The sequence below is a fragment of the Triturus cristatus genome, chromosome 8 (genome assembly GCF_964204655.1).
Source record: "Triturus cristatus chromosome 8, aTriCri1.1, whole genome shotgun sequence".
NCBI classification, from domain to species: Eukaryota; Metazoa; Chordata; class Amphibia; order Caudata; family Salamandridae; genus Triturus; species Triturus cristatus.
Genome location: NC_140591.1, coordinates 176,786,485 through 176,813,683, shown reverse-complemented (window position 1 = coordinate 176,813,683; position 27,199 = coordinate 176,786,485).

Here is a 27,199-nt window from a genome sequence, read left to right as displayed (position 1 = left end):
CAGCAAACCAGGAGTCCAACAGAGTGCAGTCCAGCAGAGTAGCAGTCATTCAACAACACAGCAGTCCTTCTTCCTTGCAGAGACTCCTCAGGTCCAGAAGTGTACTAAAGTGGTGGTGCCTGAGGTTCTTCTTTTATATACAGTTGTGCCTTTGAGGTGGGGAGAAGCATCTGTACACTTCAAAGGCATGCCGTAAGAGGCATTGCTTTGAAGTGCACAGATGCCCTGCCTTCCCTGCCCTGGCTCCAAACTAACAACAGGGGGTTTGCAGCCCTTTGTGTGGGGACACGACACAGCCTATTCCAGTGTAAGTGAGGCTGAGCCCAAATCCTCCCTCCCATCCTGCCAGTATTGGCCCACGCAGTCACACCTTAGCTCCCATTGTGTGTGGATGTCTAATAGGAATACATAATGCCCAACTGCCAACTACACTAAGTCATGTGACCAGAGACAGGCTGCTCGCACCAAATGGCTAATGAAAGAAGATACAAACTTTCTAAAAGTGGCATAGTCAGAATTCTAATTTAAAATCAAATTTCACCAGTTAGGATGTTAAAGTAGGATTCCAGAGATACCAAACTTGAATCAGTCATATCTTTCCATTTAAAAATTACGTTTATAATCTCAATGTTATCCTAAGGGAGATATAGGCCTTGCAGTAGCAAAACACAAATTTAAGAGTTTGTTCAGTACCAGGACATGTAAAACTTACAATACTTAAATACATGCCCTGCTTTTTAAATACATTGCACCCTGACCTCGGGGCAGTCCAGGGCTTACGCTATGGGTGATGTGTCTATATTAAAAAGCCATGTTTGGGTCTGGCAAAAGCTTTATTTTACCAGATCGAAATGGCAGTTTAAACTGCACACATAGGCTCTGCAAAGGCAAGCCTGAGGCATGTTTAAAGGGATACATAAGTGGGCGGCACTATCAGTGCCGCAGGTCCACTCGTAGCATTTAATTCACAGTTCCTGGGTACTTAGAGTACCAGTTTACTTGGGACTCATAAGTAAATTAAATATGCCAATTGGGTATGTGGCGATATTACCACATTAGAGAGCACTGGTTAGCAGTGATAAAGTGCTCATAGTCCTATGGTCATCAAAAACAAGGTCATAAAAATGGAGGAGTAGGGCAAAAACTTTGGGGGAAGACTACCCTAAGGCTGACAGGTCTGAGATGAGGAATTTCTGATTCCTACAAAATCTAAATCAGGAATTTAATCAGTTGAAAGTAGTAGAAAGACAGTAGTTTCAGGACACAGATTGTGCACTGTAAGCATGAAACCTCCATTTGATATCTGTACGCTGAATTCAGAGGAATAATAATTAATAATAATACCAGCATTTGTGAAGCGCGCAGCTCCCTCCGGCGAGGTGTCCCGGCGCTGGGGGCCGTCGGGAAGATTAAGCTAGCTACTGCCCAGAGTCACCAGGTGCTGGGCTAGCCTGCCGCCGGCGATCGAAACGTGAGCCCCCGTGGTTCGGAGTTAGTCGCCCTTGCCGCCGCACCACACCATTGTTGCCCACCAGGACCACCCAACCCTTGATAGTTGTCTGTGCTTAGATATTTGTCTGTGCGGTGCTGGGTCTACAACCGAGTTGCTCGACTACAATATCCAGTGTCACTGCACTGACACCTGTTACACTCACGTGTCGAGAAACACGTAAGTGTCAATAGTTTCCGCATACTTTTTCAGAGTTCTGCACAAAGTATTTAAAAAATTCTCAGCGCTTGTTTTTGGATTTTCTTTTGTAGCGATTGACCTCATTTTCCAGTTGTTTTTATCTTATTTTAGTTTCTCCCCTCTGGCACTTCTTCTCCTGGGTACTGTCTCAAATGACCTTGTTTGTAAAGCGCGAGTACAGTAGTTTCAGGTTCATAGAAATGAATTCACATCTTAGGTTTTTAGAACGTCCATGCCCTATGGGTGTTTGTTCCTGCAAGTCACTGCCACTTCATTAATCCCAAAAGGGCAATTCTAACACACAGAGTGAAGGTAATTTTAAACACTGTCCAGAGTTTGTCTATGAGGTTGACACGTGAAAGAGCTGTTTTGTTGCTATTTTTGTGAGTCCTTAAATATACCGAATTTACCCAACAAAGGTCCCTAAAAGTGTGTGCTGATCATAGCGTTCCACGTTGATTATTGTCTGAAAGCCTGGCTTGGAAATGGATTGCAACATGTGACCTATTTCCCCAGAAGCAGCGGTAAAGAGAAGTAATCCGAATTGTAATTTTCACTGGAGGAGACTCTGTGTGAGGAATTATTTTCATGCTTCATCATGTCTTACTAGTATTCTGTCGTGTGCTATTTACGGGCCATGGAATGCAGATGGAGCTAGATTTCAACCTCTTCTGAATAACTTTAAGTGGTTAAAGATTTGAGAATATTCATTTGGAAGGGAGTGCCCTTTCAACATAATATAATATTTGCTATGCATTATGCGGTTTTAATGTGAAAGCCTGGGTGTGACTTGATACAATATTCTGCTATGCAAACATGCGGTTTTAATGAGAACGCCTGGTTGTCGCCCCAGCGTTTTTAAGCTGCATCAAAACAATATTAAACACAGAAAACCAAAGAATACAAGTTCCCAACCAATATAGTAAGAAGAAAGACATTTCAGTGAACAAAATATTAAATTGTTACAAATATACAGGAGAATTGAATTTGTTAAGTTTTTAGTACACAAAGTGCCAACAAAACATAACACACCAATATAAGACATCTATAAGGCCGTATATGTCCCATGCATTGCATTCATCTAAGCAGATCCACCCTGAGAAGAGAGGGCTCCCACTCCAAGCACCTCTCACAGCCCACCGTCTCCCACCTTTGAACCCTATGTGCTGGCATCATGGGTATGTGAACCCTACACAGAAAGCACAGTGCGGGGTCATGCTGAACTGAGCTTTCTGGGACTCTAGGGTGGTCTCTTCTGGGGAAGTGGAAGGGACAGGAGTGCTCTCTGCTTCTTTCAACCTGTGAGGGCTGAGCAATGTCTCTGACCTCACTCCCTCACCCCCACACACCAGCCTTATAGATCCATGGAGGGGGTGGTATGCAGGGTGGTGGTGGTCCAGGGCCGACCTCCTATGCCACATGGTGATTTTCTGTGAGAATGAAATGGCAAGTAAAGAGCCAAGATGCCACATGTCTTTGACTGACAGCCTCAACAGCAAATAGTTTAGCCCACGGTGTTCCAAAACTGGCAGATGTCTGAACAGCCGACCGAAAATTGTTCATAAAACAGATGATCTCACTCTGAACTGAAATAGAATTTAGAGACCCTCATTTCAAACTATCTGGGATTTAACGTGGGCTGGAATCTCCAACCCTTGTCAGTATCCCTGCACCACATTCCAGCTATCTCGAGTTCTTTCCCGGATCGGGGAACAACTTGCAGTAATCAGTTAATGTTAGAATCCGGGTTCTCTGGTTGGCACAGGTAGGTACTTGTTCTTTGAAAATATCAAGGACCCCCTGTAAAATATATAGGTCAATTCCTAGGACAGGGCAACAAATATAGTGAATTTATAACTTCCTAGGCAATCACATAAAGATGGATATCACAATAAATGTATTTATAAAAAACAGAAAACAAGAATTATCTAATAAAACACAGTATACCACTTAATGATTGTAAATAAGCTTTTTTTCTTTATTATAAAGAGGAGCTAGTATTTTGTAGTAAAGACGTTTAGACCATTTATAGTTACAAGTTAAAAAAAGGTACACATTTTTTCAATACAACAAATGAATAAATGTGATTTTCTTTGGTTATTTCCTAAGTTGTTGAAATCATACACTATATAATTTGAGTATAATAACCAAAAAGGGGATAAAATACATGTACAATAAAACAATATAAACCAACAATTCATTAAAATATAATGCGGCAATGGATCGTCTTCGATGCGCATTTCGGTGCACTGGCGCCTTCGTCAGGAAAGCCACACAATTTTCCTTATAATTAGTGTAATTATGTGCCGATCATCCTTGGCGTATACGATTTTATAGAAGGAACCGATGAGGCAGCGAGAAAGACCAATAATGTCTAACTACAGTGTCACTGAATTTGACATGGATTCATATTTATCTTTCCTTGAATTGATAAAAAAGGAATGTTTATTCTTTTCTTCGAATCAGGTCTAATGATGAAAGACCATCGTAGGGAAAAGACGCGCCTCAACGTACTCTTCTGTTCCTAAAAACGACTTTCTCGAAACCACTCGATACGATGCTGCAGCGGCGACACTCTCTGCGAGATGCGACGACAGCGGCTCCGACGGCGGCACGCTTCTCTTCCTTGCGTCGCGCTTCCAGCTCCTTGCGACACGCAGTCCCTCAGAAGGCCCAACAACAACAGCAGGCACTTCCAAGGAGACTCTGGGGAGCTGGGGGTGAAGTCCACTGGTCCTGGGACTTCGTTCAGGGGGCAAGCTCAGTTCAAGCCCTTGGAGATCTTTTCAAAGCACAAGTTGAAGTAAAGTCTTTAGCAGTCTTTCTCCTCTCCTCCAGCAGCAAGGCAACCACTGCAGGCCAATCCCCCAGGTCAGGGACAGTTACTCCTCCTACAGCTTTCCCAGTTCCTTCTCCTCTGGCAGAGCTTCTTCTTGTTTCAGCAGGATCTAATTTCTTGGGAGCAGGGTCCCAATACTTATACCCCTAATTCCTTTGTTCCTCTGGGGTTGAGGGGCCTTTGCCCAGTCCAAACCAGTTATTGAGCACTCTGTTGACATGACTCTGCCTTTCTATTCAGGGTGCAGGGCAGAGCCATCAGCCGCTCCGCAGGAGGTGGAGCCAGCATTGTGGTAGCAGAGCACAACCCTATTCAGAGCCCAGGTGTACTCCTCCCACCCATCTGACTGCCAATCTTCCTATTCACCACCAGGCTGCCTAGCCCTGCCCCTCTGGGTTTCCCCAGCCCTGTCACTCACACAACCAGACAGGCAGATACACATCATAGCAGAGGCGGGCTGAAATGGTCAAGCAAGCAAATACCAACTTTCTAAAAGGGGTATTTGCAAACACAGAATATTAAAATAAACTTTACTAAAAGATGTATTTTATTATTCTGAGTTCAGGCATACTAAACTCGAATTTCTACCATGTTCCCTGGGTCTGTTAGGATCATAAAATGTAACAGCCCATTCTGGCCTATGGAGAACAGGTAGCCTTACAATAGTGGAAAACGAAAATGGCTGTAATTCACTATTAGGACATGCCACACACATCAGGGCTTGTCCTACCTTATGCTTACAATGCACCCTGCCCTTGGGCCTACCATAGGGGTGACTGATATGAAGTTAAGGGAAGGTTTAGGGACTGGCAAGTGTGTGCACTTACCCAGTCAGCATGACAGTACCAGACTGCACGCAGGTTCTGCAATGGCAGACCTAAGATACATTTTACCGGGCCGCTTCTGTGGGTGGCACAACCGGTGCTGCAAGCCCACCAAAAAAGTGGAAGGGAGACTCACGCCAAGGTGCCAGGTCTAAGAGTTAACCTGATTGTCCAAGCTGTGATGTCATCTCTTGAGCTATGGAATGTTTCTGTTTAAAATCTAGGGTCAGCTGTGACAGTTCCCTGGAGGCTGTGGAGATAAATGGTCATTAAACCTAGTGTTCTTACACTTACCTGTCTGTGTGGAATCACCTCAAATTCAGCGACGAGTTTGACCGTTCAAGGTCTCCATCCAATTGTGCAGCACCTTTGTTTGGTTCCAGTGGTGTACAGCTGACAGTTCAGTGCTCCTTCGAGTTTCTTTTAGAGGCGTCTTCATAAGGTCATCTTCGCTTTGTCACCAGTGGGACGTCAGTCCTGGTGTCTTTGAAGTGAATCCTATCACCGTGGTACTAATGCAGATTTTTGCGGTGCATTTGGGAAAGCTCTATAAAACTTGCATCTTCCTGCGTGTCATAGAAGTCCTGCATTCTGGTTCACAGCCCACTTCTGGTCTTCGTGGGTGCTGGCTTACTGGTCCGTTTGGCAAGAGGGAAGGAAACGGGTCTTATCTTTTGTCTCTTTGTGTCCGGTGTGTTCCTGCCATATTCCGTCATCCCTCGATCTTTCCCCTTCGGCACCCAGCTCAGAATGATGACGTGCTAGAATGTTGGTCGTTGTGCGCTTTTCCCGTAGAGCGTGTCAAACGTTTAATGTGCAGTCGGCATCTTTCTAGAGTGTTTCCCTGACAATGAGTGCAACAATTCTCAACGTCTGACGTGTGGCGTTGCCGGCGTATTTCAACTAGAGCGTGGAGTGTTTCCCTGATGACGAGTGCAACAATCCTTAACGTCTGACGTGCGGTTTTGGTTAAGAGTGTTTCCCTGGCAACGACTGCAGGTAGATGTGTCTTCATTTCTCCTGTGCACCGGTAAAGTGCGTGTGGCAGAACAAATTGTTGTGTTCGCTTTGGGTTGACGGATGCGGTGGTTTTTAAGAAGATCCACAGGAGCAGCTGTTCACAGGAGGAGCAGTTTCCAAGTGTTGTTCTTTCACCATTTGCTGTACAATGTTTTATTCTCGTCTGTGAGTACAAGGTCAGCTGTTGACTCAAAACATTGGTTCCCTCAAGGAACTATGCAGTGTCTGACTATCTTAAGTCATTTTTGCATTTTTTGTGACTCATAAGTGTTTCTTTATTATATTTTCTGTTTGCTACTTACATCTATTTGCCTGAATGTGACTATTCCATCTGTTTGCACATTTGTTTTTCTTTCAGTGCTGTGTATTTTCTTACAGGTCAACGTTGGCGCTCATTTAGTTTGGCTCATTGATTGTTATTACTCAACACTGTTACATATTGTGTAATTTATAATTTATTTTACAATCATATTCAATATGCAGAGTGTCCAAGCACCCTCTCTGTCTTTACAGCTTCCAGGAGACCCTCCTGTGAGATGGAAGGTTTGGTAAAGAGCATTCACCAAGTATTTAGGAGCTATAGGGGGCATTAGGTTTGGTGCGGAACAAAGGAAGTTTATTCTTGAACACAACCTAGGACTACAGAGACAAGCGGTTTTAGAACACTTACCTCCTTTAGAAGTTCCTGAAGGTGAAGAACCTCTCAATGAGTATGATCAAGTGGTAGCTATTTTGGAGAAGCAATTTGATGTAGAGGGTAGTTTTGTAGTAGCGAGACATACATTTTTTACTAGGGAACAAGAAACTGATTAAAGTATTGTGTCCTATGTTGCTCCATTACGTATTCTCGCACCTGAATGGGAGTTTGAACAGTTCACTTTGCAACTTATAAGGGATCAGGTTGTTGCTCATTGGAGAGACAAAAAAATACAAGAAAAGTTCTTGACGTTAAAGAATCCATCTTTACAAGAGAATATTACTATTGTTAAAAGTATAGAATTATCTCAGTTAGCTTCTAAAGAATTGAAACCTGATAAAACGTGTGTTGGGGCGTTAAAAGAACACAAAGAGCAAATGAAAAAACAAATGAATGTAATGCGTGGTCACAAGAACATTTCTTACAGACCTGAGAAGAGGGTGAACCAACAAAAGAATGTGTGCATGAGAAATGTGTTTTTTCCTCACACTATCCCAATTTTTGCATTTGTCCAGCTAAAAGTGCATTGTGTCGCAAATGTGGAAAGCTTGGACATTTTGCTAAGATGTGCATGTCTAGGGTCAATCTTGTCAATTCAGTTCACGATGATGAAGACAAATGTAAACAAATAGGAGAAATGGTGGATTCATTGAGGGATCTAATTGTCGTTGTTAAAGATGATGCTGATGAGTGTGTCGATCCTGTCGTGAAGGTGATTGTGGATGGAAAGTCCATTCAACTCTTGGTCGATTCAGGGGCGCATATGACCATGATCCCAGAAGAATTGTTCGAAAGTGTTTGGCTGGACAAACCTTTGGAAGCTCCCGACAGGAATCCTGTATCCTATGAGGGCAGGAAAATTGAGATAAAAGGTTTTTTTGAAACTAGCTGGATTTTCAAAGGGAGGAGTATTTCTGGGAAGGTGTTTGTGGTGAAGAAAGGACTCGACATTTTGGGGTGGTTTCACCAGGAACTATTTGGCATGACCCATAGACCAGGTACAAAGGAACAAGTGTCTTTTGTGGATGAGTGTGTGCAGAGTGGAGTGACAAGTTCAAGAGTGTATTCGATGACAATTTGGGGTACATTAAGGGATTTAAACACTGTATTAAAGTGAAGGATGAGGCTATGAAAGAAGGGAAATGTTGTAGTAATCAGTTAACCTGATTGTCCGAGCTGTGATGTCATCTCTTGAGCTATGGAATGTTGCTGTTTGAAATCCAGGGTCAGCTGTGACAGTTCCCTGGAGGCTGTGGAGATGAACGGTCATTAATCCTAGTGTTCTAACACTTACCTGTCTGTGTGTAATCACCTCACAACTGCGCGGACCCAGCGATACCACGATTTTTACTGGGCTGCTTCCACTGTTTCTGGCAAAAAAACTCTGAAATTATTCACCTCATCTGAGCAGGCACCACATTTCAGCGGGAGGGCTGATGGTGGGGTAGGTGAGCAGCTAGGCATAGCACAATGGTATTTGTTCGGTGGGAGCAATGTCTGCTCCCCGAGATGCTGCCGGGATTACAAGGGGTCTGAGCTGTACTGATGTCCACAGCCCCTGCAGCAGCAAATACAGTCCCATGTCTCTCGAGGCCCGGGATTATCGGGTCCATAGTTTGCAGACCTGTTACCTTCAGGCCTGGAGAGACCTCACCATGAATTGTGGAGCTGAAGGTGACAAATATTTCACAGATATAAAGCATATCTTTATCTGAAAAGCATGGGGCATATTTAAAAGGGGATTGCGCCACCGGAACGTCACATTTTGCGATAAGACAAATAATTATGATTCTCTCAGAATCAAAGCAATAATGAAATAATACTTCTTCAGACTTAGCCATAACATGCTTTGCAGTGTGTTTTGCTCTCTTGTACATTAATACTTCAAAAATGTGACCTGAAAATGGATATCAGAGAGCTTTCTATTTCTAAATCATAAAGAACCCTGTGTTATGCCGTGCAGCAGCCTTCCCTAGTGTTTCCCTGTCCATGCTCATATAAAAAAGTAGAAAACCTTACACAATCGCTGAAGAACTGGCAATCAGTTTCTGAATGAAAACATATTTGAAATTGTTATGATTATTAACAGAAAATAAAGATCATATAGGTTCACTGACCCCCTGACATTGTGGGCCCCCAAGGGTCTGCAGACCACAGGTTAAGAACCGCTGGTGTAGAACCCCGAAGAAACTAATAGTTGAGATCCAAAACTGATGAATGTTAGTGGGAAAAAACAGAAATAGATGACAATTCTTTGAGGGAACATCCACTCAGGACATGCCAGTGCAAGATGTGCACCATCATCCATACTGTTACAAAAGGCTCCTTTTACAATGGCAAGTTCCCCGGGGTGACAAGGAGTGAGTGCAAGAACAAGTTTTCTGAAATATGACCCATGTGGTCTAGTGCACGTTCTGTGCCCCCCCCCCCCCCTCCGGAGGACCGATTGGGGGTAAATAATCAAATATGACAGACTGTTATGGTATTAGGAATAAGGATTATGGCCTAGTGGCAAGACATACTGGCTCCCACCCATTCTTTTTTAAAGACATTCACCCATGGTGTCCAGTGTAATTTGTGTCCCCTATGGAGAGCAGATTGGTGGTCCAGAAAACCTGTTGGGGATTTATGGGTAGTGGTATGCAGAAATGTTTTGAATGTTTCAAACTTTTCATGTGTCCTGCACTGTACAGCACACAGACAATGTTTAAAGACATTCACCCATGGTGTCCAGTGTAATTTGTGTCCCCTATGGAGAGCAGATTGGTGGTCCAGAAAACCTGTTGGGGATTTACGGGTAGTGGTATGCAGAAATGTTTTGAATGTTTCAAACTTTTCATGTGTCCTGCACTGTACAGCACACAGACAATGTTTGAAAAGTTTTATAGTACATCTTTGCAAAGTTCTGTGTGTATTGGAATGGTACAATTTCAGTAACAAACCTATGCTAGACATCAGATACACACCTTTGAACTACATACATGGGGTAGCATTCCAATCCATCGTTCTTTTGCCCACCATGCCAACTTAGACCCAGCCATTTATCAGCCTTTAGTCCTGCTTCAATAGGAACAGTGGCACCTAAACTGCCAAGCCAGGTCTTCCCTGAACCTGAATTCATGCAACCCAATACTTATTCTGGCCTAATTGGACCTCTTCAGTTGGATGTATATTGGGTCCAGTGGTACAGTGAGCAAGGGACCCACATCTGAGCATAACAATTGTCATATAGGGCATTAGAGAAACACACAAAAGATGATGGGACAAATACTTGCAATAACTGGCAATTGCTCAAGGTAGTGTTCCAATCCATTGTTTTTTTATCCATCATGCTACCTCACATTAGACTCAGCCTCTAAAGTTGAGACAAATCATGTTCCAGTAGCACAGTGAGCAAAGAACCCGCCTCTGGGCACACGGGACAATACATGGACAATACATCAAGCATACAAAAGGTGATGGGAGGAATGTTTGCAATAAGTCTAATCACTGGCAATTGCTCGGGTAGCATTCTAACTGATTGCTCTTTTTCCCACCATGTCACTCTTTATTAAAGCCTGCCATATGCAAATCAGTGTTGGTCCTGCTCCAATAGGCACAGTCCAGCTAGAACAGAACATGACAATGATCATTAGGATGTCCCAAGAGGCCATTATTGCTAGATACAACCACTTTCCTAATATAATCCTTGGCATGGTTGCAGATACCATGCTGCATCACCAGTCGAACGCACCAGTTTATTGCCATGACACAGTTACTGGTGGAAAAGCAACAAGTGAAAAGAGATTTTTAAGCCATTGATAGCCTTTTTGGCATCCTCAAGTTCAGCAAAAATATGAACCTCCCACTCAACCACCTACTAATTTACTTTGGACAAACCTGGCTCTATTGGGCTGTCCCTCTGTGATGAGAGATACAACTAATGGTCTTAAAAAAAATGTGTACTTTACTTCCTTCTTAAATATTTTTTGTTTTTTTTATCTCTTTTTTTCATTTGTTCTTGTAATAACATTTCAGAAATAGTGAAACAGTTATTTCTTTTGTAATCTGTATAAACATCAATTCAAAAAAACATGATGTTACTGTGATCAATAAACATATCTAAGATAGATAAAGCAATTAATATTAACAAATTACCCAAACAGTGCTTAAATATCCCCTTACCACATTCACATTCGTACCAACCTCATATACAATCAAAACATACCAAGCAAACTCATACACACATCACAATACAATCCTTAATTTCCAGCTCCAAAATGGCTTGCAAATAAGAACTCATGGTGATTAAATCTTCTTAACTGTCCATGGTTATACAGCCTGCTGGAAAAAACCAGGCCGACGCACGTTTCGGTGGTGAACTGATTTGAACCACCTTCTTCAGGACCGCTTACACATATGAATTTAAATGCAGCGGAGGTAAGGTAGGGGATCCCTTGGTTTTTGTCCTGCTTATTTTCAGTTATACATGTAAGCCCTCAGATGATCCTCTTTCCCTCTGGTTGCCCGTCTGGCAATGGCTAGCTTTTATCGGTTATCGTTTCAGCAAATGCAGTCACTTAGGGTACTCTGTTATCCTTTAATTAGAGTATCCTCTCATTAGCAGTTGGATTCATTTTAATTTCCCATTTGTTTCAGGTTGGCTTTTAATAATGTCTGCCACTGCTGCAATAGTCGCTGTAGCTATTGAGAGCTCAATAATTAGTTCTCTTGCTGGTTATTGCTTTTAAAAGTGTGTCCCACAGGTGTCCAATCCATATTTATGGAGCCGCAAAAATACATTTTCTTTTTAAGACATTGTCTCTGCTCTTATAGCTTGCTGCACCTTCGCCACTCTCCTGAGTCTGTTTGCCTCAAGTTCGGCTTCAGATGTCTTGACCATACAGGAGTTAAACCATTTTTTGAAATAAGCAAAATGCACAGATATTGTATGAAAATTATTTTTGAAATGTTTTAGTTTTAATGATGCATGGAGTTGTAATCAATGAACTAATGAAGTTGCCCCTGAAGCGAAATACTTAGGTTTTATAGAAGTATAGATTATTCCATGATGAGTTATGCCACATTTTAGAATGGTACGCCAATTTTTCTTTTTAAATGGATGCTGTTTCTTGTGCTCGATTCAGCTATTTCCTGCGTTCTATTCAACTACTCCTGCTCGTTGTCCATCCCAATCAGTGTCCTGCTGCAAAGCCATCTCTCCCCTTACTCCACAGAGAATCGAGCAGCTGACGTCAATGATGTAACATTGTATAATATCTTGTTAGAAAGTGTGTATTGTGAATGAGGCTTCTACGGTGTACTCAAAGTATCATTTTCAAGGACTTCCGCTTGAAATTCAGCTAAAGATGTGGGACTTCTATGAACCGTTGTTCAAGAAATGTTGTATTTGAATTATACATGTCGGAGTGCAATTGGCGAGAAAGTAATGGAAGATTTGTCTTACTTTAAGAAATGCGTTAGTGCTTAAATAACTGTGTAGTTTTATTTATTGCTTTGTTGTTCCTAGTTTGCCAAATGCGACCCTAACCATGTTCATACTATGCCGAATTTGCAGAATATATTAAAAGCTTGTGTGATTTTGCTATAAAACCATTAAGGATTGCTGTTTCGTAGGCTTCATTCTCTTTTTGTCACTCACAGAGATACATTTCCAATTTCTCCTGTAGGTGTCCTGTTATGCCCTTCGTGAATTTGACACTTAAAATCTTCGCATAGACTATGCCTGACTAAGGTTTATAATTTTGCATTATTTCCTGTACCTCTGCCTTGGGCCTTTATGGTGATTTATTCTTATTCTCCTTTGTACTGACTTTTGGTTATTCTGTAATAAAAATTATTTTTGCTTATTTGTGATCTAGAACTCAGTCCTTTATCCACCTAATATTTTTATTCCATTCAACTCTGCTTAATTGTTGTTTTCCTTGATGAGGAGTGCAGCCTCTAACCGCTAGATCAATTAAAGATTTTGGAGCCAAATTTTTTTAGTAAATGTTAGGGTGATCTAATATTGGGGTTCCTGTGATTATTAGGATTCGGCTCCAACACAAGAGCAGGTACTCTAGAACTCTCCAGAAGTTGTGTACAAAATGAATGTATCTGTTGTGTGCTGCACAACAAAGCACTGTGACGGGATGGCACCATCCAGGTTCTAGGGGTGTGACACACAACAAAAGTTAGAATCTGCAGATGTGTGAGCAGATAATGACCTCATTTGTCACGTGAGCTAGGGAGACTGTGTCAGGAAATTGCGCTGCAGGGAAGAGCAGAGTTAAAAGGAACAACATAAACAGACACTGTCCACAAATTAAAAGCAGTTTAGGAATGCTCGCCTCCTGTTTCCCACACAGGCAGGAGTTTTCAAATATACAGCATTGGACAGGTAGGAGCAGCCTCTTAAGTGTTTATGCTGTTACTAAAAGAATCATCTCTTTTCAACTATTTACAGCGCCTTGAGGCGCCGTGCAGCTGCCGCACCCATGGCTGACGGACACTGACCACACCCCGCCACCATGTCCTCTTCCACAGGGAGAGGTGATCACTGATGGTGGTAAGGTAGGGTGACAAGATCTTGTGGCCCAATAACTGGGACATTTTGCAAACATAGAGGAAGGACTACAATCCTACATCAACGAAGTGGCAAAGAATAACAGCCCTCCTCAGCATAGAAACACAGAAGGGGCACGAAGCAAATAAATAAAATGTATTTTTTAAAACCAGCATCATATCTTTAAAAGTGCTTACTTATAACTGCTGTTAATTAGCCTTGCTTTGGAACACCTAAAACAGTCAGATCCGGGACGCCTGGTCACCCCATGGTAAGGGCCGGTACCAGCCGGTCCTGCAGTCCAGGCGCATGTCATCAGGGGGCAGATGCACCCACTGCTCCTCTGCTCTTCTGCTGCTGCAGGGAGCTGGGCATCACCACTCACAACTCGTAGGTGGGGTTTGGGTGTAGGCAAGGGGGGAGGCACGGACCTGGGCAGGCATGGCAACTGCCGAGCAGAGAGATAGTGTGCACCGCACATGCAAGATGATTGGCCCGTCCTACCACAGCTCCTATGAGCACATGGGAGAGACTGTCATGTGTGTGGAGCAGCCAGCATCATGGGGAGCCGATGTCGTCTCCCCTCCCTTGATGATGACACCATAGGTCGGATGAGTTCCTGACGGGCATTTCGTGATGTCTGCCTCAGCTTTAACTTGTTTTAGTTTCAAGACTAACGGGCCAACCACACAGTGTTCCAGTCCGCAGATAGCAGCATCAACCACCAGCACAAGTTAAGTGCTGCTTGGTGATCACTTTAATTCCACACAGGCGCTGTGAGAGCTATTTACAGTGATCACATGTGCATGGTGGCTGTGGACTATCACTATAAATGTAAACACAAAACGTTTTACACATGCGTATCATAGTTTGTGTTTACACCTTTTACGCGACTAGAACTGTGTGTTGTCAACCAGCCACACTCTGTTAATGACATCCCTTCAGTGTCACATACATGATCTGAGTAACTGCTTGTGTGTTCCACCCACATGCATTTTGTTTGTCATGTGGCTGGTCAGGTATGGTGTAGTGTGTTCGTTTTATTTTTTTCTCCAAGGCAGTCGTGCTTGTTTGCAGACACCTGCTAGTGACTCATCCTTCCGGCCCTGATATTTATCAGGATTTACACTTATGAGGGTAATGAGTTTTGAATTCCAGACATCAGCAATTATGTTCTTGTGAAATATTTCTTCATAACCCTTGACCTCACAACTGCTCCTAGAGGCCCTTTGATCCCGTGCTCCAGCACACAGGGCTATTAGCCTCTTGTTGTGTCATTTTATAAACCTTTAGTGATGGCTGTCTTTTGTGATAGTCCACAAGTATCTGGCACGTAGGAGATGAGAAAAACACCTCCAGTGTGATCCTGAAATCTCCATCGTAACCTTAGGCTCCCAATGGGCATGTGTTGTCCATCTAACCAGCTTTTGATGGGTGCAGGGCTTGGCCTAGGGCTGAGCTTGGCCAGTGACCCTGTGTAGCTGGGCTCGGTTGCCCTCCGTGGATTGGGCAGCGAGTTTAATCCAAGGCCAGCCCCAGCTGCAGCAAACACTGTAGGTCAGCTGCACAGAGATCATTCTTGGCCAACCACTGACTTAGGGGCATATCAGCAACAACTGGCGATAATTATCGCTCAGCGCTCTTAGCGTGAGGATAATTATCGCCGGGTAACGTGGATTTTTATCGCTGAGATAGTGTGCTATTAGCAACGCTTATCTCCTCAGCGATAAAAATCCTAGCGCTAACTGCCTAACGTGAGATTATCGCTGGAAACCCAGCGATAATCTCACGTAGTGTGATGTTAGCTTGTTGATAGGGACTCACAAACTTAGCCATGATATCCACCTTCCATAGGATATCATGGCTAAGTCAGTCCTGAAGCAGGCGTAGGGAAAGTAGCGATAACAGGGGTTATCGCTACTTTTCCTGCCGCTATGCTTCATAGCGTGGGGCTTGATGATAGGAGAAATGTCGCTTAGCGACATTTCTCCTGTCATGTTAGGTTAGGAACGCCCACTTTGCATCTCATTAGAGATGCAAAGCTGGGCGTTAGGAATCCCCACGCTAAAGCACGGTTTCACGCGTTAGCGTGGCCTTGCTAATCAGGCGATAACATTTTCGCCGCTTTTCGGCCGAAAACGGCGATCATTTTGTATCGCCAGCTTGATGGGTATCGCTTCTAAGTTACAGTATCCGGCAGGAGAGCACATGTCCCAAATTCAATAGGACTATCCTCTCAGCGCAGCACAAAACCCATCTATAGATCATGTTATGCCCTCTTGTGAGACAGTGCAAGGGTGTGTGGATGGCTGCCTAAAGTGTGCCCGTGCCGGGGAAGAGCTACAGAGCCACATTTTAGGAGATTTGTCACTGCTGTGCTGTCTCCTCTTAGTACACCGCAGCACAGCACATTCGGTTGTTGTGCTGCATTGCGTCAAATATTACTACAGCAGGTCTCCTGCACGAGAAGATGACGTAAAAGCATAAGCGTTAGAAAAAAAATGCAAAATACGCAGAACTGAATAATCAGTATTTTCAAAGATTACCTTTCTGCAACAATGCAACAATTATTCCCTAGCTCCATGATGGTGGTTGGAGGATCTGTGTTGACAGAGGCAATCTGCTAATATGTCATAATGCAAAGTGGCTGAGGTTAGCATAGCAAGGGATTTTAAAGTGGGAGGCACTGGTGTGATCTATCTAAGTTATATCTACATTTGGTGAAAAAAACAGCACACATCTCACGCCACACATGGGCCCACAGTGGGCTATTGGTGCACCTACAGCCATTTTGTAAAGTTTAATTGCAAATTAACCTGCATTCTATGGTTGTGCCCAGTGTTCTGGCAGATTGCACATGACTGGGTAGAATTCGGCTGGAGACCACAATGGAAAGTGCTGTTATTCCTTGCAGCACGAAAGAGGTGCAACAGAGGCAGAGGCCATGCATGACTGATAGATGGTGTGATGACACCATGCCTCAATGAAAATGCTGATCTGGAGGCTAAACAGAGCCAAGAGCTGGAGACCTGAATCTCTATAAAGGGCCTTTACGCAACATCAATGTGTGCATGTCTGCAAGAGAATGGCCTCAACCTGTAGCACAGCTGTGAGATTCTGAATTGCTAATTATACGTGGAACAAAATAAGAACTTTCACAAAGATAGTTAACTAGTGCCTTGTTAGGTAACTACAGATTCAATGAGGAAACCTGGATTTACCCCTAGAAAAGGGGCACTGTTGTTTGAGAAATGCGAGTAAAGGAAAAAATAAGTGAACATCAAAATCAGAAAATTTGTCTGAGAGACCCCCCCCCAAAAGAAACCCACATTTAGTAAAATGAAGAATTTATTGATTAAAATCAGACAGAAAAGGCAAACACTGAATAACGTGTGCCCCCCACAGCCTGAATGGATAGGTGCAAAGTCAGATCTTTGCAGGCGTCCAGTCTTCACAGAGTTAGGGGGACCTGAAATGCTGATCCACCCACTGCTTCCTGACTGAATATTCTGGTCTCCACTTTGACCCAAGCTTTTGAAGATGCTAGATAATGCCTTGCTGATTATTTCCAAGGATCTCATGCATTTTAGGTCCACCACACAGTTCAGCAGTGGAAGGCAGGCTCATCCAGTTACTCCAATCAGAGCTCTTGCCCAATTCCCAGAGCCAATTAGTCTGCTACTTCTTCTTCCAAGTTGGGCCTGTCCACCTTTTATCTCCACAAGGCTACAAGTGGCCAGCTGGTCTGACTCTTGAGTGTCTTTGTAAGGCTTGGCTACAAGTGAAAGAAGCATTCAAGGCCTAGTCTATCCACAAGGACACGGCAGACAGCAAGCAAAGGTTTTCTCTGCGGTCTACTTATCCCTTCTAAGTCCTATTGTGTTCCCAGGTCCTGGTGGTGGGAAGCTTTCCTATGGTGGTTGCTAGCCACTGATTGGTGGCAACACCTAGGTCAATCCAGCTTACTTTTTTATCCAACCATCTAAGAAAACCTTTGCCCAGGGATCTTTAAAAATGCAGGACTTCACAGCCAATGTGTGGAGCTTTGAATTCCCACCCAGTGAGTTGTTCTATTAAAATGGGGCAAATCTCCTTGAAAACCAACCCTGGCTGGGTTTGATGTCAGATCTCCTCATGTTGAGAGTGGTGACAGGTTGGTTGGGGACTGACCATCATCAATGACCCTCTTCACACAAGGTCCATGTTTACTATCACCAAGTCAAATACCCAGGCTACATTGTTCTCTACCAGGGAAAGTATTTCAGACCTCATAAACTGCCGCTGTGGAAGCGAGAGTCAGCTTAAACTGAATTAATGATGTTGTAAATTTCAGGAGGAGAAATTAAGTTTTAATAAAACCATCTTTGCAGCAAAGCTAACAAATATCTTTATTCATCACTGAAATAAACTTTTGATAAATGTTACAATCAGCCGCGGCCGCTGCAGGTAAGAGCGGTTATGGTGAGGACATGGGATTAACTTTGTGGCCCTCAAGGCCTTGCTTATAGTTGACTCAAATAATACCAAAAGTAGGTTTATAAACATATCAAAATGGGTATCTTATATGTGCATACTGTAGTTTTGCTCTCAGCAGCTTAATGCCATACTGGCAGGTCAGAAGTCATACTTTTAAAGTTACCCATTTGAGTGATGCAAATGTGCACAGTAGCCAGCATCTGACATTTTATTATTTTACCACGGTTGCACTTCATGTGATATATTATTGTGACACAAAGGGGCATATTATCAAGAAACAGGCGTTAAAATTATCGCCGCTTTAGCGGCAGAAAACTGCAGCTAAAGCGGCGATAATGGGCTTGATAATATGCCCTTGAGAATTTCCATAGAAGCCCATGTTCTGGTGTCAACATGGGCTTCTATTGGAATTCTCTGCGGCATATTATCAAGCCCATTATCGCCGCAGTTTTCTGCCGCTAAAGCGGCGATAATTTTAACGCTGTGCTTAATAATATGCCCCTAAATGTGGCAATTAGGGTTAGCCATTTTTAGCATGTTTAGGGGTCAGAGCATATTCAGTAGGACCAATATAGTAGTTTCCTACTGCAGAGTGTCAAAAGGGATCAGTAAATCCAGCTCCATAAAAGCAAGAAACTCGGGGGGACCAACCAACAAGATGCGAGGAATTGTGCAGGGTGAGACAGCAGTCAGAATACGACTCACTGTTCGAAAGAGGCATCACTTTCAGGGTGTCTGGAGACCAGGGAGGGGGCTGGGCTAATCCCCAGAAAAGATCTCTATGTGCACATGGGAGTGAGATCGATTGTGCTTCTGGAATGCTCAGACTGACTAAGGAAGCGATCAGCTACGGTAGGGGGAACACACAACGAGGTACATTATTCCTAAGCATGCAGCTTTGACTCTCAGTGCTGCAAACAATCCTTGACATGAATTCTACAAAGAGGTGCAGACTCAAGCGGGAGATCCCGTTGGTGCCTCAAGCTTGGCTTCCGCCATGGACTCACTAAAAGGTTCCAGCTTTGCAGAGGAGGCTTTTATGCATTTTACACTCTGGGTAGACACAGCAAATGTGTAAGGCACTGATGCACCCAGAAACTCATTGCCAACCACCCCTGTTTTCCGGCATCATGGTCTGACCCAGTAGATGTCAGCCATTCACAGGAGAAATCAGAGGACAACATAGAGAGTGAGGGCCATTGTAGAGCAGCAAGCAACCCATCTGGTGGAGTAAGTCAAAGGCAGATCTGCACCAACTTTAGGCTCTAAACCCATTGATGGTTTAGGCAAGATGGAAGATGAAGACGAGGAGGAGGCTGGACCTGAGTTTCAAATGTTTGCCATACCTGGGGACCCCAGAATAAATACATTTGAAAGGTCTTGGAACACCTTGTTTGTGCCATAGTCCTTAAATTTACAATTAATGTGGAGGCAAGAAAGCACTTCTATTCGATGAATATAGCGCACCCAACGAAAGACTTGTCCGGGAATAGAAAGGTGATGCAGGGATGAATTTATCACCAGATGATGCAGGAATGTATTTATGACCCATAGACAGAAGAGTATGGGCCAATTCCCATTCCTAGACCCAGACCATATATCATTAAACCACCAGCAATGCTGCAACATTCTTCTGAGCTGGCAATAAAAGGTAACCTTTGGAAAGACTGGGTGTCCGGGCAAAATGTGGATAAGGAGCATCACAGAAGTATACTTCCACTTTGTAATTTACTGGTTGTGATTAAAAGAAACACCTTTTGGGGACTAATATGCAGATTTTGCTTCTTACTGCACCACAATCCATATGCTCTGATAAGCACTGGGAATTTATCTCCAGGTACATTTCCAGGCTTGACTTCTAAATTTGACATCGGAAACATTGCTGTGGTATGGTCGTTTCCCCAGTGTGGGCGGGGCACCCGCAATGCGGGTCTAAATCTGAGGCTTGTCCGTTTGAGATTGAAACTTTTAGGTGGTTTATATCCGGGGTTGGGTTACACTAGGAGATCGCCCACAAGAAACTGTGGAGGTGAACATTGAAACATTGATAGAAAGGAAATGACATGGTACCGTGCCGAGCTAGGTCAAAAAGACTGTGGTGTGGGGGGCTGGTGGTTGGCCTGTGAGCTTCAGGTTTCCCGACAATTACGCTGGCATATAATGTTCATTTTTAATATGCGAAGTAGAGCATGAGAGGGGCCTAAGGGGGCCGATGGGAAGGGAAAGGAGTGAGAATTGTGAGGGGTACTTAAAATACTGTACTTTGTAAAATACCCATGTTTCTAGACCTTCAAAACAGAAGAGTGTGTGTGTTTTTATGTCTGAGTATTTAAAAATCCTAGGTGAAATCGAAAAGACACATTACCATACCCAAGTGGAAGCTCCCGTATCCAACTATTTACTAAATAATACATTCATTAGGGGGTGTAGCATCCCAAACCCCCCCCCCCCCCGTTAGCTACGCCCCTGGTGGCTAGATAGATCGTGCTTTGTGCACAGAAAAAGCTGAATATTCCAATTCAGGTTTTAGATTTAATAGCTCAGAAACCTTTATGGCTCATGATCTGAAAGTATGCAGTATGTGACAGCTTTAGATATGAGCTAAAACATTGGGGCATATTAGCAAGAACTTGCGATATTTATCGCAAAACGCGCTTAGCGCGTTTATTTTTATCGCTGCCTATCGCTGGATATTTTAGCGGAAAAAACATGCTATTAGCAACGTTTATCTCCACTGTGATAAAATATCCAGCGATAGCGGTGAAATGCCTGAATATCGCTGGAAATCCAGCGATATTCACGCTTTAACACCATGGTGGACTTAGCCTAAAAATCCACCTCCCATTGAGGAATAGAGGTAAGTCAGGTTTTCAGCAGGTGTTAAATACTAGCGATGATCGCGCTTAGCGCTACTTTTTTTATCGCTTCGCCTGCGTTGGTAATAGGGGGAAGTAGTGTTAGCGACTGTTTTCAGTCACTTCTAGTTGGGAACGCCCACCTTGCATGTCATTAGCGATAATCATCGCTGGCATGCAAGGCGATAGGAAAAGTCAGAAAGCTGTCGCTAAAGCGGTGATAAAGCCCTTGCTAATATGCCCCACAGTTCGGGTACTGAGTACACACAACATCTGATTTAAGCGATAACACAAAACCCTAATAACAGTATGCACATTTTTCATTCATTCCAAAACGGGCGAAGCGAAATGTTTATGTATCTGGGGGATTGGCAAAAAGCACAGTTAGAAACGCTGTTGTAATTTCTGCAATGTGTCAGTGCAGATTATTTTTCATATAGGAAGCCCTGGCAAAGCCAATAGTTCTCGCTTATAAATGAAAATGCCTGGTGAGTTTATGCATGCAACAACTCATTTTACCTGCAAAGTCCTTGCACTTCTGCTACCGTCTATCTACCCCTGACTCGTTCTTGTATTCCTCCACTCACCCACACACAATAAACACAGACACAAACTCAAGCATATGCATGATAAAAAAACCCAATCAAAGTAAAACTAAAGAGCAGATAATACTCAAATATTGCAGGAGGTTACCTGCAATAAAATAGAAAAGTAAAAAATGTAATAAGGCAGCAAGCTGCCATCTTGATATGATATGGTGCATAGTGTAAGCACAATATGATAACACATCCTTAAAAACCTATCGCTGTTAACATATGCTTTTCACAATGAATAAGTCAAGCCTATGGTGTTTGTTGTAACATTTCATAAGTGAATCAATGAGGCCTTGATCACTGGCTTGTCACCATGACGTTCTCAGGCATATTATATGGATCATAAGCTTTCCCGCAATACATCAATCGTACAGTCATGAAATAGCATATATTTACAAACGTTTGGTTGGCAAAACTATATACAATCCCTCCCAAGAGGGCCTAGCATGAATTATTAGTGCAAATTTCCGATGCCCAGGATATGTTAGAGGGGTTAACCATCATGAAAACCCTTGCTTAGTGTGATGAACAATACGATTGCATGTAACAAATTGCCTACAGCCATGACCAAGTTGTAATAACAATCCACCATTACAAGCCTATCGACTTTAGCCGGCCTTCGTTGTAACTTTTCTTTAAAACATAGGTCAGAGGCTAGATTTACTAATCTTTCACGCAACGCAGTGCAATGCAGCAAGGAAAATTGGTGCGAGGCGTTGTGTGAAGGGAATAGAGCTGAACTGCACCATATTTAGATGGATTTGATGCTGTTCATCTCTCTCCATGCACTGGAGAAAGGTTTACCTTCCTGCACAAAAACAATCCATAGAAGCGTATTCCTTTTCGTATGTATGCTGCAGAAAGATATCTCTCCTCATTAAGCCAAGGTCGGGTACGCGCACCATTTTGGTGCAAGCCCAGGTTTACTGACTTTATTGAATCTTGTTGCCTCAAAATACATGGGTGGATGCACGGGAGCGCCAATGCTCCACGCATGTAACATCCATGTAACCCCACCCCAGTGCAGGGTAATGCCAAGCAGTGCAAGGCAATGTGAGTTGCGTCGCGTTGCAGGTGAAAAGAGGTGCAAGGTCATTTAAATATCGATTTGGTTTACTCTTTAAATGTCTCTTAAGGAGTTGTGTTGCCGTACGTTGACTTGTGTGATGCAGAGACAATACAAGCGCTTAATAAATCTGGACTCAGATCTATCGCATTTGACAAAATCTTCCCTGAGGAACCAATCATGCCTAGAGCCTTTACAATTGGCTTAAAACTATAAAGATCTCAGTCTTACTGTATTGACCATAAGTGTTCCCACAGAACAAGCTAAATGCATACTGCCATAAAATCACAGATATGTACATAATTATCGTTGACAAAAAATTTTACAAAGTTAACAAGGATTATTCAAACATTTAAATTCCTCTACTGACAGAGTTTGCCAGACGGGGTAAACAACACCAAAACCCTTGCCTAATACAGTGTTCTGTGAGGTTACATGTTACAGAATACGAATCTACAGGCTTTACAACAATGTGATAACAATGCACCTTTAAAGGCGCTCTGCCTATAATATATGCTTTTCACAATATAAGCCAGCCCTACTGCCTTTGTCATAATAAACATATTAGCCCTGATCATTGGCTTGTCACCAAAGTCATATTGTAATGAACATGAGTTCAAAATGCAATAGAAGCCCCCTTTTTGGTGTAAGCACAGGTCTTCTGCCTAATCAGAATCCTGAAGAGAGGAAGAACACCAGGTGGGACGAGGCTGGGCTCCTCTTTAAGTACTTCTTTTTGTAGCTCTTTTTCTGTAGATAAAAAAGAGTCTAGTGACAGCTGTTCTATGAAGCCAGATCTTAAAGTGACCACTTGAATGAATGACTGTGTGACTCTAGACCACAACACTGAAAGGTTTGAATGAGCCAGTGCTTAATTTGAGCTGGTGGTTTCCAGTGCTCGACACCAGCACTTATGACAGTCTGCCACATGGTGGCACCGTTTGTCTAGTTTAGGGATGAGCACCATAACTGTTATTTCTTAATTTAATATACATTGGAAATGGCTAATATCTGCTGTCCAAGCTCTTCTTATAGCTTTGGGGCTGTACTAGTCCCATTTGTCACTCTAGTAGGAGTATGATGGTTGGGAGTTGTTTTGGCAGCACTGGAAGGGGCACTTAGTGGAGCAATCTGCAGTGGCCTCCTGACAAGGATCCTGGCACCTATTTATTTACAAATCATGCCCTGGGATGGTCCTACTGTTTGTGATAAGGATATTTTTTCTTCTGGGAAAGGCATATCAGCGCTGTATGTATCAGAGCTCTGTACTGCACACAACTATGACTACAGCCGTTAGCCTACTAATATTATACACCACCAGGCATGTCACTCAGATTCTCACCCTCCTGGAACAATTATCTACCTCCTGATTCTGGTACTCATTTCACCTAGAAGCTTGGGATTACCAGGGCTACATTACCTTTTAAACTTATTGTAGCAAAGTAGGATCTGCTTTCATGGTTAGCCCCACATTGTGCTGGTGTCATTCTGTTTTCTGACTAGTCTGACTGGGATCCGCACCAGTCAGACTAGTCAGAAAACAGAATGACACAAGCAAAAAGTGGGGGTAACCATAAAAGCAGGACCCCAGTCTCTGTGCTTCCTCCCTAAATTGGATCATGGTTAGTGCTTAGGTACCCCACAGATGGGCTTCTGATGTAAGTCCCTAGTATATGGAACTAAGGTACCCAGGGCATAGATACACCAAGGGTCCCCATTGACTGAAACATGTATTATGCCACCCATGGGAGACCACTCAAATTGTGACTACAAGCCTGCTATTGCTGCCTGTGGAAGCTGGTGCTAGCACCATTTACAATAGATATGAGTTTTCTTATATCTGAGGTCACTACACCTAAAACCTTTGCCACCCCTAAGGCAGGCCTTTCAATCCTGAAGGCAGTGCCCAGCTTGAGCAGGACACGCCTACAAATGCTGGAGTCCATTTTCCCAACATTTTAAGTGCATCAGTCATTACGATACATAGAGTGGCCATGCGTCATTATGCGATGGCTAACTCTAAACTGGCTGTAATGAACCCTCACATGTTTGGTATCAAACATGTTGGAATCATAACCCAACACTGTAAACGGTGTTGGAGTATGATTCCTTGCACTGTGGGGCTCCTCTGGGAAGCCCTCCGTGCTCCCAGTACCAGTCTTCCAGAGTCTCACAGCAAGCTATGGCTGCTGCTTACCACAGACATGATTCTGCCCTCATGCTGCTGTGTCAAGCTCAAACAGGGTAAGGTAGCACAATAGGTTTTCTTGTCACAGGGAGGTGTGACCACCTCCCAGATAGGACATAGTGTATTGGGCCAGGGTAGGGGTGCCTGCCAGCGCCACTAGACTGCGTTGAAGGGCACATTTGGTGCCCTCCTTGCATACTCCAGTTGGAACCAATACTGGGAGCCTTTGGTTTCCGCTCAGGTGCGAAACTGGACAAAGGACATGGGAGTATCCTCCCCGCTGTCCAGCCCCTCCTTGGGGAGGGACCCCTGAATCATCCCAACCCTTTCTTTAGGGTACTTAAGGGCTTACCTGTGGGTGGTTCTTTAGATTCATTATGGGACAAGATACAGATCCAATACCACTTCATCTTCAACCATCTGGGCACTTGGACTTCGTTGGGCTTCGCTTTGGGAACCGAGACCACACTAGAAAGACTCCTGCTGCTCCTGGTCTCGTCGTCCTGCCAGTTTTCTGCATTGTCTGTGACTGTGCCCCATACAGATTATTCTCCAGGCCTGTGGGCATCCAAGATACCCAAAGGAATCTCCTTTGATGTGAAGGAGTCACTCCCCTGCATCTGCAGGCACCGCAATGAAGCTGACCAATCTGCTGTTCTTGGGCTCCCACAGACGGTGAAATGTTCAGTAACACAGGTGGTGGTTCAGCAGCTCTCTCCAGTCCTGCACTGTCTTCACAGCAAGTTTGAAGCCAGTGTCCCTCGTCGGAACTACTAGAGCAAGACACCTCTGCACCTCGTCAACTTGCTGTTGCCAAGGTTTGTTGACTCTCTTCTCCAGAGATCTTTGGGCTCCAAGAAGCTCCAACCTCAAGCATCTCTTCCTACCAAGATCTTTGTCCTCACTGCATCCTCTGCAACAGGGGCGTGCATCATTGGTGAGCTACTTGAGGTCCTCTTGTGACTCCTGTGCTGTTGGCCTATGGGTTCTCTCGAGGGTCTTCTTTGGCTTCAGTGGGCTCCCCTGTTTACTCGGGGCCTACTCTGACTTACCTGCACTTGGTGAGTCCCGACACTGCACCTTTTTCGTCTGCCACGTTTGGTACCGCTGCCAAGGCTTGTTGGTGCTCCTGCCGGAAACCGACCCTATGGCTCTTGACATCCGACGTGGGACAGCTTGTGACCAGCTCCTGGTCCTCCACAGCATTGCCTGGTCTGCACAGCTACAGTGCCATGGTCACCATCAACTCTCCTGCATCTTCTGACATCAGTGGGCATTCGTCTTCCGTGCTTCCTGGTCACTCCCGAGTGGCATATACTCTGGCCCCTCTGCCTGCAGTAACCTCTCTTCCTGAATCCACCCTTTGATTCCACCGGACTCTTACACCTTCTTCGCCAGCGGCATCTTTACTGAAGTCCTCTATTGGGGTCTATGGAGGTTTCCGACATCACTTGGCACCTATGCACCTGGTTTCCCTGGTGTAGGTATCCTGGTTACCGGGGTATCCACGGGTGGGGTGACTCTCTAACCTTCCATCTTCCCCAAGGTTTCTTCAGGGTCCTCTGGGAAGGGTCCTTCTTCTTGAAAACAGCAATCGCGACTTCCCCATTGACTTGTATTGAGCACACGGTCCTGTTTCCACTCGGCACACAGCCTCCATGGGGTTCCTGGGTCCCCGGCTCTTCAAAGTCTTCTGGCTTCAGCTTCGACTTAGGTCGTGGGTCACATTCCACTTTATTAGTATATGGTTTGGTCTCCCCCTGGAGACCACTGTGTATTTGTGCTACTTACGTGTTCTTTTACTCAAGTATTGCAATGTGTTAGTGAGTGTTTATAATAAATGCATATTTTTATACTTATGTAGTTCTTTTTCAGTTAACATTGTTCCATCGCCCCACTCGAGAAGTTTTGTGCGCTTGAGACGACGCCCTCAGGAGCCGATCCGAGACGATCCGATCCAGCCTCCTCGGACGGTTTGCCTCTATGATTGCCCTACGTCGAAGCTATCAGTATGAATAAACTTGTTTGAAAGTCCTCTTTGGAACTTCTACCCATCTTTGCTACTGGCACGTCTGAAATCACTATCAGTACCAATGTCTACTAATTCGGGGATGAACTCCTAAAAATCTGACATTATTCACTCCTTCGACAGTCGACATATCTACAAATTGAGACCCTTGCACCATCCCTGATGCAGATTTGAGGCCTGTCTGGTGATCCCAGCACTTGTCAGACCTCCCTTGCCTTGATGAAGGTGTGTCCCCAGCCGGGGCTGGACACCGAAACGCGCGTTGGCGTTTCTTTACTTTGAACAGCTGGAATCATAGCATCTGATTTATTCCTTAATGTTCTATTCACCCTATCACCATGTGGCGTACGACGGTTTTTGATGCTGCTGTTGAAT